Source organism: Cetorhinus maximus, chromosome 6 (assembly GCF_964194155.1).
Source record: "Cetorhinus maximus chromosome 6, sCetMax3.hap1.1, whole genome shotgun sequence".
In the NCBI taxonomy this organism is placed as follows: domain Eukaryota; kingdom Metazoa; phylum Chordata; class Chondrichthyes; order Lamniformes; family Cetorhinidae; genus Cetorhinus; species Cetorhinus maximus.
The window spans coordinates 57,259,140-57,276,182 of NC_135884.1; the positions used below are offsets into that span (position 1 = coordinate 57,259,140).

General features: G+C 44.0%; 1 protein-coding gene across 13 annotated transcripts in view; it reads left to right on the forward strand.

Moving 5' to 3' along the window:
* Positions 1-17,043, forward strand: part of lrrn1 (leucine rich repeat neuronal 1) — a 113,378-nt gene that overhangs the window by 59,426 nt on the left and 36,909 nt on the right. For 6 of the 13 annotated variants that reach the window (XM_078543767.1, XM_078543756.1, XM_078543758.1 and 3 more), the window contains one exon: positions 16,771-16,986. The gene's annotated coding sequence lies outside the window, so the exon portion shown is untranslated. Of the gene's footprint in view, positions 1-16,520; positions 16,987-17,043 lie in introns of those variants that run through there. The other 7 variants (XM_078543766.1, XM_078543761.1, XM_078543754.1 and 4 more) reach the window with 7 other exon arrangements.

Sequence of the window (17,043 nt, forward strand, 5' to 3'; positions counted from 1 at the left end):
AGGAAGACCCCACTGGGAACCTGCTGGGAGGCTGCCAGAGTTTTCCTGGTGCTCTTCCCCCAAAATGTTAAAGGGCCCTTCCAACATGAGTAAAATTCTGGTAGGGGTGGGAAGTGGCCCTTAATGAGGGTCCTTAAATGGTTCAACTGGCTGTCTGACGGGCAGCTGTAAACTCTTGAGGCTCCCGCCACTGGTATTATGCTATAGTGATGGAAATACGTTCGGTGCCCCTCCTGACGCCTTCCCCGATCATATTACCATCCCTCCCACCTCCCTGCCTGTCATCACATGGTGGGGAAAATTCAGTCCACTAACCCTGTTTCTCTTTCCACAGCTGCTACCTGAGCTACTGAGTATTTCCAGCATTTTCTCTTCATGGTACTCCTTTTAACCCACCCAAGTTTTCCTCCATTAACTTCAGTAGTATCCAACATTCTTTGCTGTTTATCCCATGGAACATGTATTCAAAATTATGAGGGGTCTGGGCAGAGTAGATAGGGAGAAACTGTTCCCATTGGTGGAAGCAGTGAGCGGTTAAAATCTGGAATGCACTGCCTGTAATCACAATTGATGCCAAGACACCATTGTCTGGGGAACAATGTCCATGATAGAAGTTGTGGAGATGGAACTTATGCTGATAGGTGACCTCAAGTAATAATGGAGTTCAGTCCCTCCCTCCCCATGCTGCCTACCCATTCCCTATGTTTAGGCCTCAACCTCCCACTTGCTGACACCCACACCACTGCCTTTGCTGTCCATCTGACGCTGATCTTGAACCCCTGCCCCCCCCACTGTCTGTTCAAAAAATCTTTATCTGGTGCATTATTGGGGAATTTTCCATGAATTCCTCAGTTCCCATCAATAGCTTAGTGAGCTTCCTATATTCCCTTTAAAGGGATACTCTTATACAGGTAGAAGTCTAATAACATGTGAGATCTGCATGACAGGTGGGGGGGTGGTGGGGGGCACATGGAAGAAATTGTGCAGGAAAATTGAATCAATCTCAAAGTCTCTTTATTGTATGAGTGCAGACGATGAAGTTGTAATGAACTTGTTAAATCTGACTCAGAGCTGTTTTTGCATATAATTTTATTTAAATGATTATAATTAATTGCAATAAATAAAAATGACGAGAAATAGAATGCAACAAAAACTGATGGAATATAAACATGAAATTAATCTGAAATCTTATGAGAAATGTAAGTATAATTTAATTAGGAATTCAATGGCAAGGGCTGCATAGTCTTTATTTGTTGAATTTTTCTAACATAATCCTGCAGTGAAAAGGGAAAACTGTAACAACATGTCTTTTTAATGAAAAAATACATTTGAAGCCTCTGCATGGAAAGCTTTAAAACCAGAAGTGTGACCTTGAGAAGCGCACAGATGATCTATATCAAACCTCTGAACCATATTGGAGCTGTAAATGTTTCTACTTCCTTCTTGGCTTTGCACTCCAAGTGTTTATGGGGTACTGGAACTCTTTCTCAAAAGGAGTTTGAAAACTCGTCATACCTGGTTAGAGACAATTTTGTTTTTGTGGTTATCGGGAGAATTGGAGAATTACATCTCGATTTAGGACTCTGTTCAAAAGGAAGCATATACATGTAGGCACACGCATGAACAAAGGCACACACACGCACACACACACACATATATAAACACACACAAGCAAACAGGCATACATACACACACATGGCTAGGTGTAACACTTCACCATCTCTTTGAAATTCATTACTCTGGGTTATCTAAAAATGCAAATGTTCCTCACACCGCACATTCTAAAACTTCAGGCATGTTTATGTATTTAGCATTTCAAACCTAGTTTCCCTTCTGATACATCAAAGCACAGACCAGCTGTCTGTAATTCAATTAAAACCCACAAACACACACATACACACACATGTATACACACAAAGAAATTAATCCAAACCCCACTATTAACCTTTACAATAAGTTACAATAATATTATGAAAATTATTATAGTTTCATGACACCCCCCTCCTTACTGAAAAATTAACTATCATAATTTAAAAGGACGGCTTCATTTTCTTAACCCATCTTACATTACCTCATGTACTTATCTATATACTCACATCCTTACACTACCAGATGCATGTATTGACATAACAATATATATATATACAAATCCTTTGCATCAACAGAAATCATTCCAGTCCAGTGTCCAGGTTTTTAAACGTACAATTTTCCCTTTCAGTTTCAAATTCTTGACAATGCATCTGCAATCAGGTTTTCTTAGCCAGCCACATGTATAATCCATAGATTAAATGGTTGCAGTAATAAACTCCATCTGAATAGCCTTGCATTTTTGACATGAAATTTGTCCTGAAACTTTAAAGGATTATGGTCTGTATAAACAATTGTTTGCAGCATAAATTTCAAAATGCTGCAATGCTAACACCAAACCCAGAGTCTCTTTTTTGATTGTTGAATATCTTCTCTTTTGAACATTCAACTTCCGTGATAAATGCTCTATCAGTTTCTCAATTCCAGTGTCATCCTCTTGTAACAATATGCCCCCAAATCCTATGTTGCTTACGTCAACAGCCAATTTAAATTGCTTGGCATAATTGGGTACTGCCAAAACTGGTGTCATAGTCAATGCAATTTTCAAACTGTTAAATTCCTTCTGACACTCCTGTGTCCATTGAAACGCCTTGTTCTTTTTTAATAGTTCAGTCAGTGGAGCAACCACACTGCTAAAATTTGATACAGATTTCCAATAAAACCCACTCATGCTCAGAAATCTCAAAACCTCTCACTTTGTTGTAGGCACGTGGAAATCCATGATAGCTTTGACTTTCATATCTCTCAGAGCCACCTTACAATGTCTAATGATATGGCTTAGATATGTAACTTGCCCTTGCGCAAATTCACTTTTAGCCAAGTTCATCACAAATTAGCTTCTTGTAGGTGACAAAACAATTCTTCCTGATGTTGGAAATGCCCGTCCCCCATTTGACTGAAAACTATCAAGTCATCAATATAAACAGCACAATTGCTCAGTAGTTCAGTTACTTTGTTTGTCTGTCTTTGGAATGTTGCAGGTGCATTTTTCATACCAAGTCACATGACTTTAAACTGATATAGTCCACCTGGCATCACATAAGTCGATATCACTTTAGCAAGTCGATCTTTGTGATAAATTTTGATTGCCCCACATTCTCAATACAATCTTCCAACTGTGGTATAGGATATGAATCTGCTTTTGTCACGGCATTCACCGTTTGATAGTCCAGAAATAGGGCAGAATTTTCCATGCTCGCTGGCAGAGGGGGCATGATAGGTGGCGTGAGCTGACAATATGGCACGATTGGTTTCACAATGGCAGGAAGGCAGGTCATGATTGTTTGCTCAGCCTGCCGATGGGAGGCCGCGTTTCCTGCCATTAGTTGTTGAGAACCTCATTATGATACATCAGCATATCATTATCAGGCCATTCCGCCAGGCTCTTGCAACCCCGCTGGATCGTCTGTCCACGTCGACAGGGAAGCACGCCGGTGTGTTTAACAACAGCACAGAGGCAACATGCACTTGGCGGCCTGCACTTTGGGTGAATAGGAGGTGAGTGCACAGCAACATTCTGTAGGGCTCGCCAGTTTCACCTGTTCCTTTGCAGGCTTCAGGAGCGCTGGGGTGTTGGGGTTAAGTGCCACCCTGCCCGACTGGTGGTGGGAAGGGGTGATCAGGGGACAAGTGCAGCCCTGCCTCTGAAGCGACTTTTGAGGGTGAGGGGGAGTGGGGAGCAAGTGCAGCCCTGACTCTGAGGTGACTTTTGAGGGTAAGGGAGGTCAGGGGGCAAATGCGGCCTTGCCAATGAGGCAACTTGTGAGGTGGGGCAAGTGCAGGTGGTGGGGGGGCGCGAGTGGTGTTTAAGGCAGCCCTGCCTCTGAGGCGACCTTTGAGGGTGAGGGTGAGGGGAAGCAGGGGTTGAGTGCAGCCTTGCCGTCGAGGCGACAGGTGGTGGTGGGGGGGCAGATGGTGGTTAAGGGCAGCCCTGCCTCTGAGGTGACTGGTAGCGAGGGGCAAGGGCAGCCCTGCCATTGAATAGAGTGCACAAGCATTCGGGGTGGGGGTGTAGGGTGGGCGAGGGAAGTGGCCATGCACTCGAGAAACCTGTTGAAAGTGACCATTCCTCTGCAACTGAGACAGTTCAGGCACAGCTACATTGATATGATTGGGGTCGGGCTCCTAGCTTATCTGCCCACTCAAGCAATGCAGAGGTATCAAAGTGCCACCAAGTTCTGTAGAACTCCCCCACTCCCCCCACCGCCGGCACAGACAGCAAATTTATGAGCACTTTAGTGGACTGCAGAGCAGTTAGACTGCACACAATGTGCAATCTCCTTGCTAAAGCTGGCCATGGAGCAGTCACTGGTGGGGATGCTCACAGCATCTTGCAATGTCAGCATCCCGGTTCGGTCCAGTCTCCACCAAGGTTCAAGCTAACAGGGCAGCCATGCAGCGCACTAATCTCTGCCCATCCAGGTGGTAGCCAGCACTCTCCGGGAAGCGTTAAGGGGCCTTCACACTTAACCAGGACAGGTTCTTGTACACCCATGTTAACCACATGTCTCTCTCTTTCATCCTGCAGGAGGAGTACATCAGGATCATGGAGCCTGGTGAACTAGCTGTATGCCTGATGGCCTACAGAGCGTGAAGACGACAGAGGAGAGAGCGACTGAGGCTCCTGGCTGCTCAGACGGAGGAGCAGCAACCTCAGGAAGAAAGGGCGGCTAGGGCCCCTGCACACACCGCCCAAAAGCCACAACAAGCCTTTTCAGGCCAGCGCCTAACGACACCCAGGGCCTATAGACACCACCTTTCATTCCTGCAGATGACCGAGAACCAGTGTTGCCGAAGACTGCATATGTCTAGGGAACTGGTCGATCACATCTGCCACCTGCTGCAGGATTTGGCGCCACGGGGACAGAGAGGGCATCCACTGCCAGTGGCCGTGGAAGTGACCATGGTGCTCAGTTTTTATGACAGTGGCTCCTTTCAGGGCTTCACAGGTGACCTCTGTGGGATCTCTTAAGCCTAAACCCACAAATGCATCCATGAGGTTATGGATACCATCTTTGCGTGGGCACACAACTTTGTAGTTTTTGCTCAGGATGCAAGAGCGATTGGATTTGCCTAGATCTTGGGTTTCCCATAGGTGCAGGGTGCGATTAACTGCACTTATGGGTGGTGTTCAGATCTCCATCGCAACACACGGTGGACTACAACAACTGCAAGGGCTTTCATTCGCTGAATGTGCAGCTGGTGTGTGACCACCACAAACGCATCTAGCAGGGCAGAGCATGGTTTCCAGGGAGTGTGCACGATTCCTACATCCTCAGTCAGTTACAGATCCCTGAAGTCTTCCAGGGTCCACAGAAGCTGCAGGGATGGGACAAGGGCTATCCACAGAAGATGTGGCTGATGAAACCCGTGCAGCAGCCTCAGACTGCAGCAGAGCGATGGTAGATGAGGCTCATGCTGCAGCTCGCAACTTGGTAGAGCAGACCATCGGGATGCTGAAAATGAGGTTCCGGTGCCTGGACTGGTCTGGAGGAGCCCTGAAATACAATCCACAGAGGGTGTCACACGTCGTCATCATCTGACGAGCCCTTTACAACCTGGCACTACAATGGGGAGATGAGCTGGCTGAGGAGGAGATGGAGGAGCTTCACGTCTCCTCCGATGAGGAGGACACTGACAGGGATGAGGCTAAGGAGGTCCTTGGAGGTGACGATGATGGGGATGAGGCCCTCGCACTGGCTAGACAAGGCTGGTGCTCTTGGGAGGCCCTCATAGCTGCAGGACTTGTGGAGGATAATAACAACAGGCAGTGAGGTGTCCTCATAGATCCTCATCACATTTGTGAACGCTTGACTCCAGACTGGCTTATGGCAGCGTGAATGCCCTCTGTGAGAATGCTCCCATCATGGAGAGGTGGTCACACGATCGCAGGAGGATGATGACGACATGCAGTGAGGACACTCCATAAATCTTCACACAGCCTCTGAGAATGTCTGACTCCTGTTTGGCTGAGGGCAGCTCACTTGTGCTCTGTGACAGGGTCATATCATAGAGACGCAGCCATGAAACTTTAGATGCATCTGATGAACTGTCTGCCTTCAGCACCTGAGCCCTTCAGGAGCTGGTGCACAGATGGGGGCCAGCCCCACCTTAAAAGTGCTGAGAGCACACAGAGAGAATGAGAAAATTCTGTGGCACCTGCCCACTACATTCTGGCAGCAATGACCAGCACCGCCGAGGTGCAGCCATCAGTAATGTTTCCAGGGAGTGTGCGGTCAGACAATCACTTTAGTCTGAAAGCTGCACAGAGCACAGGGAAGAGGCCTTAGACTGAGACAACTGCCTTTATCTTGTTCAGAAAGGTTTTACATCTGAGTGACAAGTACACTGCTCATCAGGACAAGGAGCCACAGGCAGGGTGACATTCTTGGGAGTTTATTGACAATAGTGAACAGTATGTACAAGTGATTAACACCTGTGTCCAGTCTGTGCAACTAATTCTCCTGAACTGTCCTAACCCTGTCACTACATCCTGTTGCTCCCTGGACATCCACAGCGGAGGTGGAGGTAGCCTGCTGACTGTGACGCCCTGTCTGTGATGACGTTGGCGGGCATCCTCTGGAGGGCCCCGGCCTGCTTTTGGGGTCCTGCTGTGAGGCATTGGCACCTTCCTTGGCCTGTGGAGCTAGAGCTGCTGAGGTCACAGGAAGAGGGGAGTCAGATAAGCCACACACTCTCGGAGTCACTTGGATGGGTGGGCCTGGAGTGTACATCTGCTGATCCTCCTCCCTATGGGGGAGCAGGAGTAGCTGGAGTGAGATCGAGCTGCCCATCACCCCTCTTGTGTACATACTGTTGGAGGCCAACTATGGTATCAGCGGTGGAGTTGAGCCCGCGCAGCAATGCAGGAGTGACGTCCTGGACCAAAGTCTCCATGGCAGCACCAAACTGTCAGTGTTGACCTGGGTGCGTTGCAATGCTGGTGCTATCGCCTCAGGCTGAAGGCGGATGGACTTCTCCATCGTGCCTTGCAATCTGAGGAATGCAGTAGCCATCCCTTCCTGATGTTCCCGAGCTTGCCTTTGCAACTCCAGCAACTGTGACATGACCGAGTCCCGAGACTCGTCATCTGACTCGGACTCAGCAAATTTCTCGCATCCCACGTGGGAAGTCTCTGCCACTGCCTGCTGTGAATCAGACAGTGTGATGTGCTCACCAGGTTGTGATTCCCGGGGCTACTCTAAAGCTAGGTCCCACCAAGGTGTGTGTCTCTGCGCTGGTAGAGGGTGTGAGTGAGTGCTGTGACGGGACTTCAGGGAGGGTGCCTCCAGGTTCCTCTTCGGAGGTTTCTTCGGGGCTTGATTGGAGGCCCTAGGTCATGGGCTCTGTCAGCCGTTTGGTACATGTGCCTGCGAAAGCAAGCAGAGATAATTAGTGCATGGCAGTGGCCTGTGAAACAGGACACATCACTCACAGCATGGTTTTCTGATAGATGTTGCACTGCTGGATCTTCACTTGGTAGAGCAGCGCTGATCTCACCATCAGCACAGGACCGGTCCAGGTCGTGGCCGGCCAGCTGGATGGTTCTGTTTTCAAAGTCCGTGAGGACCTTGATTTTGTGCATTCACCCACCGGTCGGCGACCTCACTCTCTTGTTGTGTGCTAGCTTGTCCTGCATGGATAGAGATGGAGAGAGTGTAAGAAGGATGCCTGCTGGGCCAGATGATAAATATGCCTGGCCTGTGTGGGTCGTGAGTGGTCCCATGGATGGGATGAGGACAATGACAGTGAGTGTGAGGGAGTGAATGGTGATGTCGCTTAAACTGCAGCGAGTGAGGGCCTTGTGGATGTCTGTTAGGTTTGTGAGTGTGTGCGTTGAGATTGATGAAAAGAGTGGTGGAACGGAGGAGATAATTCATCCCCTTGCGGCACTGGATGGCCATTTTTTTGCTGGGTGTTGGCACTGACCACTGCTGCCACCGCCTCCCAAGACGGATTGGTCACATTGCTGCCCAACCTGCAGCCAGAACGGGGGTACAGGATATCCTGTTGGGCCTCCACGGCATCCAGCAGTCGCTCGAGGGATGCATCATTAAACCGGGGTGGGGACTGCAGTCCCCTTGCCTTTGAGGGTCATGTTTCCTGGGCAGCAGTAGTGAGCTGTAAGCAAATAGCACTATGCTTATGGCTGGTCTTTAAACATGGCGCCCGGCGTGATCCAACAGCGGGGTGATGGCAGACGGGCAAAAAAGGACCCCGCCCGCCATGGAAACAGCATGTTTCCCAGGAGTGCATAAATAATGAGGCATGCTCGGGACAATATGGCATGAAAACCTGACATTGCTGTCGGTGGGCAGCATGCTGTTTTACCCACCTGCTACCGCACTTAGTGCAAATCTGGAAAAACTCCGCCCAAATTCTGTGTTCCATCCGGTTTTGGTACCAGCATAATCGGCGAACTCCAGGTACTGCAACTAGACTCAATTATGTTATTTTGAAGCATAAATTCATTTCTTTCTGTACTTGTGATAATTTTGCTGGATTTAATCTATAAGGATGTTGCCTTACCGAAGATGCAACTTCTATGCATACATTATGCATAGCTAAATTTGTCCTCCCCATCTTATTCCCACAAATAGTTTTGTGTGACTGCAATATCTCCTCCAAATCACTTTGACACTTGTCTGGAAGGTAACTCAACATTACATTTAAATTTTCAAGTCTCCACTCATTATCCAATTTGGTTAGAGGAAAATCAATTTTAGAATCCTGCATTTCTACCTCTTTCTCTTTTATCTACCACCACTAACACCAGCTTTTGGTCCTCTTCTCTGTTCAAGTACTTTTTAAGCATACTTACATGACGCACCCTCTGCTTCTTTCTTCTATCTGGAGTATTTATTAAATAATTTACTGCACTCAGTTTCTTTTCAATCCTGTAAAGCCCACTAAACCTTGCCTTAATGAGTCACCTAGTACTGGTAACAGAACAGGCACTTTTTCCTCAGCAAGGAAACTGCTTTCCTGTCTGCCTTCACTTTCATCACTTGTTGTGATATCTTTAAATGCTCCCTAACTAACTCACATGCTCTGTCAAATCTCTCTCTAAAGTTTGATACATAATCCAAGAGAGTAGTTTCTGAATTTTGACCGACCAATTTCTCATGAATCAATTTCAGGTATCCTCTCACCTCATGACCATTAACTAGTTCAAAAGGACTAAAATCAGCCAATGCATTAGGAGCATCCCTAAAAGCAAATGACAGGAACAGAATTCCCCACCTTAATCCTGTGGATAATCCTGACTATATACCCTCATCATAGCTTTCAAAATTTGATGCCATCTTTCCAAAGTCCCTTGAGGCTCAGGATGATAAGCTGTTGACTTAAACTGTTTTATCCCCAAACTGTTCATTACTTCTGCACTAGTCAACTCTTCCGCATTTCTCTTTGTTGTAATATTTCTCAAAGGTATTGCTTCATGAAACCTTTCCTACCATTATTGTCAGTAAGTACTGATTTCCAATTTTAGTCTGAGAGAGGGGCCCTACACAATCAATCATGACTCTAGTTAAAGGTTCTTCAAATGCTTGAATTAGAATTAAAGGTGCTGGCTTAATCACTGCTTGTGGTTTCCCTATCACCTGACATGTGTGACTTGTTCTACAGAATTTGACTACATCTCTGTCTACAGCCCAATAAAAATGTTTTTGTGTTTTCGTCTGTGTCTTTCTAAATGACCCTCCATCGGAATTTCATGAGCAATCCTCAGGATCTCATTTCTATATCCAAATGGTATAACAATTTGATGAAATCCCTCTAGCTTTCATTTGCTGAAACATGGTAAGACCACCATTTTCTTATTATAACATTACCCTTAAGGTAGTAATATTCTGGAATACATTCTGCCTCTGTTTCTGAGTAAACTGTTTGATATAACTGTCTTATTTGTGTATCCTTTTTCTGTAACTCCTCCAAATCCCTTGAGCTAAATACCTCAGCTGCATTCTCCGTTCTTTCTTCCTGAACAATGCTATCAAACACAGTGTCAGCTAATTGAATTTCCACACATTCTCCCAGCCTTTTAACTTCCTATTATTCTTGTTTCAATGTGTGAGCCTGTGATATTGTTATAACACAATCTGGAAACAATCCAGGATATTCCCTCTGCAACAATTCTGTTGAAAACACTTCTACAGGCTGCTCAGCCACCATCGCCATCACTTACATCTGTGACCCAGCTATATCATTACCTAAAATAAATTGAACCCCTGCAATGGGCAATTTTTCCACTGCTCCAACAATCACCTCACATGTTTTACATTTACTCTTTAAATTTACCTTCCACAATGGAATAGGTTTAGCATCTCCATGAATCCCATTTATTATTACCTGGTCCTGCAATACTCCCTCTGAACAACAAAAAAATCCCACAATATTAAGGATTGACTAGCCCCTGTGTCCCTTAAAATTTTAATATATTTACCTGCTCCACCCTGTACACATGGAAATACTTTCCCTTCACATACAAAATCTTTAAAGATTTCTGGAACCTGCTCCTCAGAACTAGCTTGGGTAAATTGTGAACACATTCCCACTTCTTTCCCTCTCACTGATTCTTCCTGGTTTAACTGTACACAAACCATTAGTTTTTCCTGCGCCTGAACCTCAGAACCCACAGTATATTTACTTTCAAAACTTTTCTGCACCCCAATAATCCCAGCAGATTTTCCCTGTAATTTCCAACACACTGACGTTATGTCTCCAACTTTATTACAATGAAAACACCTCAATTTTTGAATGTCATTTCTACCCTCAGCACCTTCCTTTTTATTCTGAGAAAAAAAAACTTCCTGGGAATTTCCACCTACTCCTTCTCTGCCCTGACTTTCCTTTCACCTTCTCACTTTCTATCCTTCTCTGATTTAAAAGGGTGATGAAAAAAAGGTTTAGCTCTATGAACTAACTCATAATCATCAGCTATCTCTGCTGCTTGTCTTACCATTTGAACCCTCTGTTCCTCCACATGAGTTCTAACTACCGAAGGGATTGAATCTTTAAATTCTTCCAAAAGAATTACTTTTCTAAGAACTGCATATGTCATCTCCATTTTTAGTGCCCATATCCACCAGTCAAAATTACTCTATTTTATTCTTTCAAACTCAAAATAAGTTTGCCCAGGCTGTTTCCTCAAATTCCCAAATTTCTGCCTGTATGCCTCAGGAACCAACTGACATGCACTTAAAATAGCCTTTTTACCACATCATAGTTCACCGACATTTCTTCTGACAGTGAAGGAAAAACCTCAGGTGCTCTACCCACCAGCCTGGATTGTAACAACAATGTCCAGTTTTCCTGTAGCCATTTCATCTGTTTAGCTATCTTCTTAAATGAAATAAAGAATGCTTCAACATCTCTTTCCTCAAACTTTAGAAGAGCTTGTGCAAATTTAAACATGTCCCCACTGAGTTTTAGGTTAAAGGTTTTCTCATCATCAGAACTTTCCTTAGCATTTGATGCCTCCTTTTTAAAATCCAGTACTCTCTGTCTCTTTCCTTCATTCTCTCGTCCATTGCTAACTTTTCCCTCTGGAGATCAAGTTTCTGAATTTCCATTTCTTTTTGAAATAATCTCTTTTTCCCTTTTTTCCCCTGCTGCCTCTAGTTCCAGTTTTTTCATTCCCAATTCTTTTTCCTTTTCGTTTGCCTCCAAATCAAGTTTTCTCAGATCCTTTGCTTGTTCAAATTCAAGCCTCTTCATTTCTAACTGAAGTCTCGCTACCTCCAGCTGTGACTCACTAGTGTCAGGTATCACTCCCAACTTTAAATGCTTAGCTATCACTTCAACTATATCTGCTTTCTTTGCCCCTCAAGGTAACCTCAATTGCAACTTATCCACCAACTCTGTTAACTTACCCTTATATTCTTTTAGTGACCCAACTGGAGTTATATCTTCTACTTCCAAAAATGTTTTAGCCATGGATACAGCCATTTTTGCAGTCTCACCATTTTTGCAGTCTCACCACTTTAAAAATACCTCACACCAACTGCTGAATTCAAAAATCTTCTTGTACACATAACCTTAAGATTCACCAACTCCAAACCAATCAAAGAAATATATCCTGCAAGAGCCCCCAGTTTTGTTATGGCACAGCAGATGGTAAATGTTGAGCTGTTCAAATTCCAGAGAGAAACTTGAAACAGCTGCAACAACTGTTTTTGCAATTTGTATTTTTATTTCGAGATGCATGCCTTGAATTCAGTAGTATTAAATCCACCGAGTTTTAGAGGTTTTTTTACAAAATTAAATTAAACATTTATTAATAAAATAAATGATTTTAAGCACATACATAGGTCTACAAATTACTTCAATGATAACTTCTAAATCCCCTAATTAATCAGGCTCCTATTTACAACTCCATCAAGGCAACAGTAAAACAACATAGATTTCAACAGACCCAAGCAAAGCACACAATACCCTGGTCAGTGATATTTAAGATGAATTCTCTTAGCCTCAGTTCCTGGAGATAGCAGCTTGGTACATAGAGGCTGGAGGTTTTTCACACTTGTTGGATATTAGAATGCCTTCTTTCTTACACATAACCTCATCTCCTTTATACATGTTTCTCCCTTTTTAATGCAAATTCCATTGTCCCAATATGTCTTTGCAACTTTACTTTTTCCAGAATATAAACCTTTCCTACCACTCATATTATCAGTAATCTTTGGGGAAAATAAATACATTGTTTGGCTTAGCCTCTTGTAACACCTTACCGTCTCTTTCAAATTCACTACTCTGGTTTATCTAAAAATGCAAATGTTCTTCACACCTCACATTCTAAAACTTCAGCCATGTTTATGTATTTAGCATTTCAAACCTAGTTTCCCCTCTGATACATCAAAGTACCCAGACCAGCTGTCTGTAATTCAATTAAACCCCCCCTCCCACCAACACGCACACACCTACACACAGAGAAACGAATCCAATCTCCATTATTAACCTACCTTTGCAATAAATTACAATAATATTATGAAAATTATTATATTTCCATGACACATATATAAACACACAGATGCACACAGGCATACATACACATGTGTGCGTGCACACACATATATAAACACATACACGCGTACACAGACACATATATAGACACACACATGCACACAGGCATATATACACATATACACATACATATATAAACACAAGCATTCATACACACACACACACACACACACACACAGGTGCAAACAAAGAGGAAATGTATCAGAAACATAAAGAATGGCAGACCATTAATCACACCCTTAACAACAGTCAACTGTAGAAAGAGAGAAAAAAACTCAGGGGAAATAAATTTGCATTTGAACGTCTTTCAAGAAAAGTATTCAAAGCCCATTAAATATCTCCCATCAACCATCGTTTCTTACATAATGTGATCTAGTGAAGTGTCAATTTACTGCACTTACCACAGAATGGGAAGATGCAAACTTTTACCTGCACAGTGGCCCGGATTTTTGCTCCCGAGGTGAGTGCGCAGATTTGGAAAATTTTCTGGCTCATGACAGCTGCCTTGGGAAGAAGTGTCCAGAATAGCGCTTTCATTCCGGGGTGGGGGAGAGCAGGTACACGCTGGTGTTGGACCTGCTGCCCTTGGACATAGATCGGAGGCAGCCACTGAGTGCCAGGACGGGCTTGTTAAAAGGCCTGCCTCAGTGCTCTGGGACGTTGTCCCTGTTGTGCTGTTGCATATTAAGCCCACTAGCCTTCACCCCTCACACCCCCTCACACCCCCACCCCTCCCTAAGTCCCATCCATGTCAACATATGCCCCCTCCACCCACTTGGACCCTTATAGCCCTATGCCAACTTAGTGCCAACTCATATTAACACATAACCACCCCATCCCCCCACCTAGCATCTTTTATCCTTACACTCTCCATGCCAACTTACCCAGTATCCGCCATGAGCAAACTTCAGGAGCCATGCTGAGATGAAATAAATTAAAGTCCAAGTATCTATTATAGACTTAATTACATAATAAATATTATATTGATAAAAGCCCATTCAATGTATTTCAATCCCCTCAAGTACTTGATCCCTTATAAAAACAAACATTTGTACACATAACCCCACATCAATAGCAGCCAATCCTTTTGGAGTTGTCAAACTATGAACTTACAGCACCCCCCCCCCCCCCCCCCCAACACTGTGATGATGACAAGTTGTGGAAGCAGTCGAGCAGTAATAATGCTATAATTATATCACTTAGGGTTATGTCAACAAACAGCTATTGAAACCACAAGCACTGATTTTTTTCAACTCAGAGACACAGGCTGGCTGGATTTTTTACAAAATTTAAAGGGCCCGGAATTTAAATAACCTGACAGCTTGACAGTTCCATAGACCTAATCTGCCTTTTACAAGTGTTTATGTCTACTTTAAGAAATCATATGTCACATGCTGAAGGATAAGGCCCTCATTCCAGTGAAAATGGGGTGTGTTTGAACTCAGCACTGAGTTCATCTGGTCCTGCTGGGTTCAGGATTCCCTCATGCGTGAGTTACATCTTGTCTCTATTTCCCTACGAGCAAAAATAGGATCTGTCGGATATGGGGGTCCTGGTGCCATTGGGATAAAGCGCAGAGTTTCCATGGCTCCACAAAAGTCTAGGCCAGTGAGTTCCTAATTTCAGGTACAGGCTGGGGAAGACTCGAAGTAGCAATCAGAACTTACCCACAAGGAATGCGAATCACCAAGGGAGATTTTTAACCAACTCATTTCAAGTGGGTAAGCTTACAAACTTTGGTTTGATATATTCCTGGAGGCTTCACTGTATGACCTCCAACTGCACAGTCCGGTGAAGCAGCCTTTTTTACCCCCTATCTCCAATGTCTATACAAGTAATTCTCATCATAATCATTACATGTGCTCTACCCAGAGAAAGGTCCTTAGCTCATTATCTGCTGATGCTTCACCCTGAGCTGTTTTCTTGGCAGACTTTTTGTTAGTGGTGGTTCGCCAGTGCCTTCACTTCAGGGGCAGGCCAAGGAGGCAGGTCCCAAGTCGAGCTTAGCCAGGAAAGGAAACAAACCTGCGCTGTTGACTTCATTCTTAACCACACGCCAGGCATCTGAGGTAATCATTTCTCTGTATAAGAAATGAAAGCATTCAAAAGTAAACCCACATTATTTTTTTTAATGCCCCTATGATTTTTCTCTTGGGTTGCTCACAGCAGCAGCAAGGAGATTAATTTTTAATTGCTGGAGCCTCCAGAACAATCTTGTGTGGGTTGGGAGGCCTAAGAATGGTATTGGCCAATTTTAACAAGAAGTCTCCTACTCCTCTTCCAGCCATTGTCGAGTGAGAGTCTATAAGGAGAAAGGAAATTGAAATAATACTAAAAATAAAGCTGCAGAAATACAAATGCACATTTTGATATGTCAACCAAGCTCTGCTTGACCTCCATAATATACATGGACAAACGAGGCTGGATCTGAGACTAGTGTCATGTATCACTGGTCGAGTAATAGTGTTGGTAGTCATGTGTGGAAATGGAAAGAAAATCCAGGGGCATAATGTAATCAGGGGAACAAGGAGGTCTGGACGGCTTTCACATTCAAAGTGATAAATCCAGTTTAGTTTGATGATTCCTGTCATGCTGTTGCGATCTTACAAAGGCCATTAAAACAGGCACAGATCTTAAGCTTAAAGAAAACAGATTCAACATTTACCTGTAACTTCAGCATAAACCAGACTGATTAGCATAAGATTTTTTTAGCTATTTGTAACTCTGCTGAACAGGTTTACAGACATATATTTCTCACTCACATTGCAATTAAAAAAAGAGAAGTATCTGAAGGATAAATAAGAAAAATCGTATAAATGCCACAAATTTAAGAAGGTCAGTATTAATATCTCTATGTTTGCTGTATTAGTTTTAGTATGCTGCATACATTATTTTTGCTCAGAGCTCTCTCACCGAAAGTCATTTTATTAATTGAATCCAGCATCATTAAAACATAGATTCTGACCCTCATTTCTCCTTTCAGACTGTGAAAGACTTTCAGCCAAAAATAAACTACAGAAGAATTCCTGCACTGCAGTGCAAGAATCCTGGGGACAGCATTTTGTTTCCTATCAGTCTATAAAACAAATTGGAGCAGTTTTTCAAACCAGTTACCTTTCCTTCCCAACCTCTAATCTCTGGATGTGAGCAGTTCGATATTTGGGAGTTTTAAGATAAGGAGGGTGGATTTCAGAAAGAACTGAATATGTCTGAGCTCTAACATTCGATTCTCTGCTACCACATTCCCCTGGAACTCATTAACCAACACTTAACAGGAAAATAAAGCTGCAAGAATCCTTAACCCCCTCCCCCACATCCCCTCAACTCTTTACCCTGTCCTGTATTCTCACGCCAACTCCTCCCCAGTCAGACCCCTCTCTATTGTATGGACAGCAAGCTTTGCCGATGGGCTTTTGCTTGTCTGAATGTTCTTTGATAGACAGCTGGCATCCACCAATCCAGTGCTTGGAGTCAGTTCATTGCTATATTATAGTACCAGGTGCTAACACTACCACAAGCAGAGGAAGAAGCCGGTGCTGGGGAGAGTGGGTCTTTTGAGGTAGTGGAAACCTCGTGTGCTCTTGTAGCCAGCAGAGATTTTACAGGCAACAGAAATGCCATTAAAGAATTTGAATTTTTAGTTTATCTTTTGTGTAGAAGCTGATGGAAGAAATGCTGCTGAAAGCCTGAAGAGAGAGAGAGAAAGAAAGAAAGACAGAGGGAGAGAGAAAAGGAGAAACTGAGTGTTTGCAATTAACTAAATGAGTCCTTCACAGTGACTGCACACAACACTGCTGACTGCCCCAAATCTCTGTGCAAGCGGTTTCCGCTCAATCTAACCTGAAGCTGGATACAACACTTCAATTTACTTGGGTAAGCCTCTGCTATTTTTTATTCTCTCTCATGCTTGTATGAGATCTGTAATTCCTC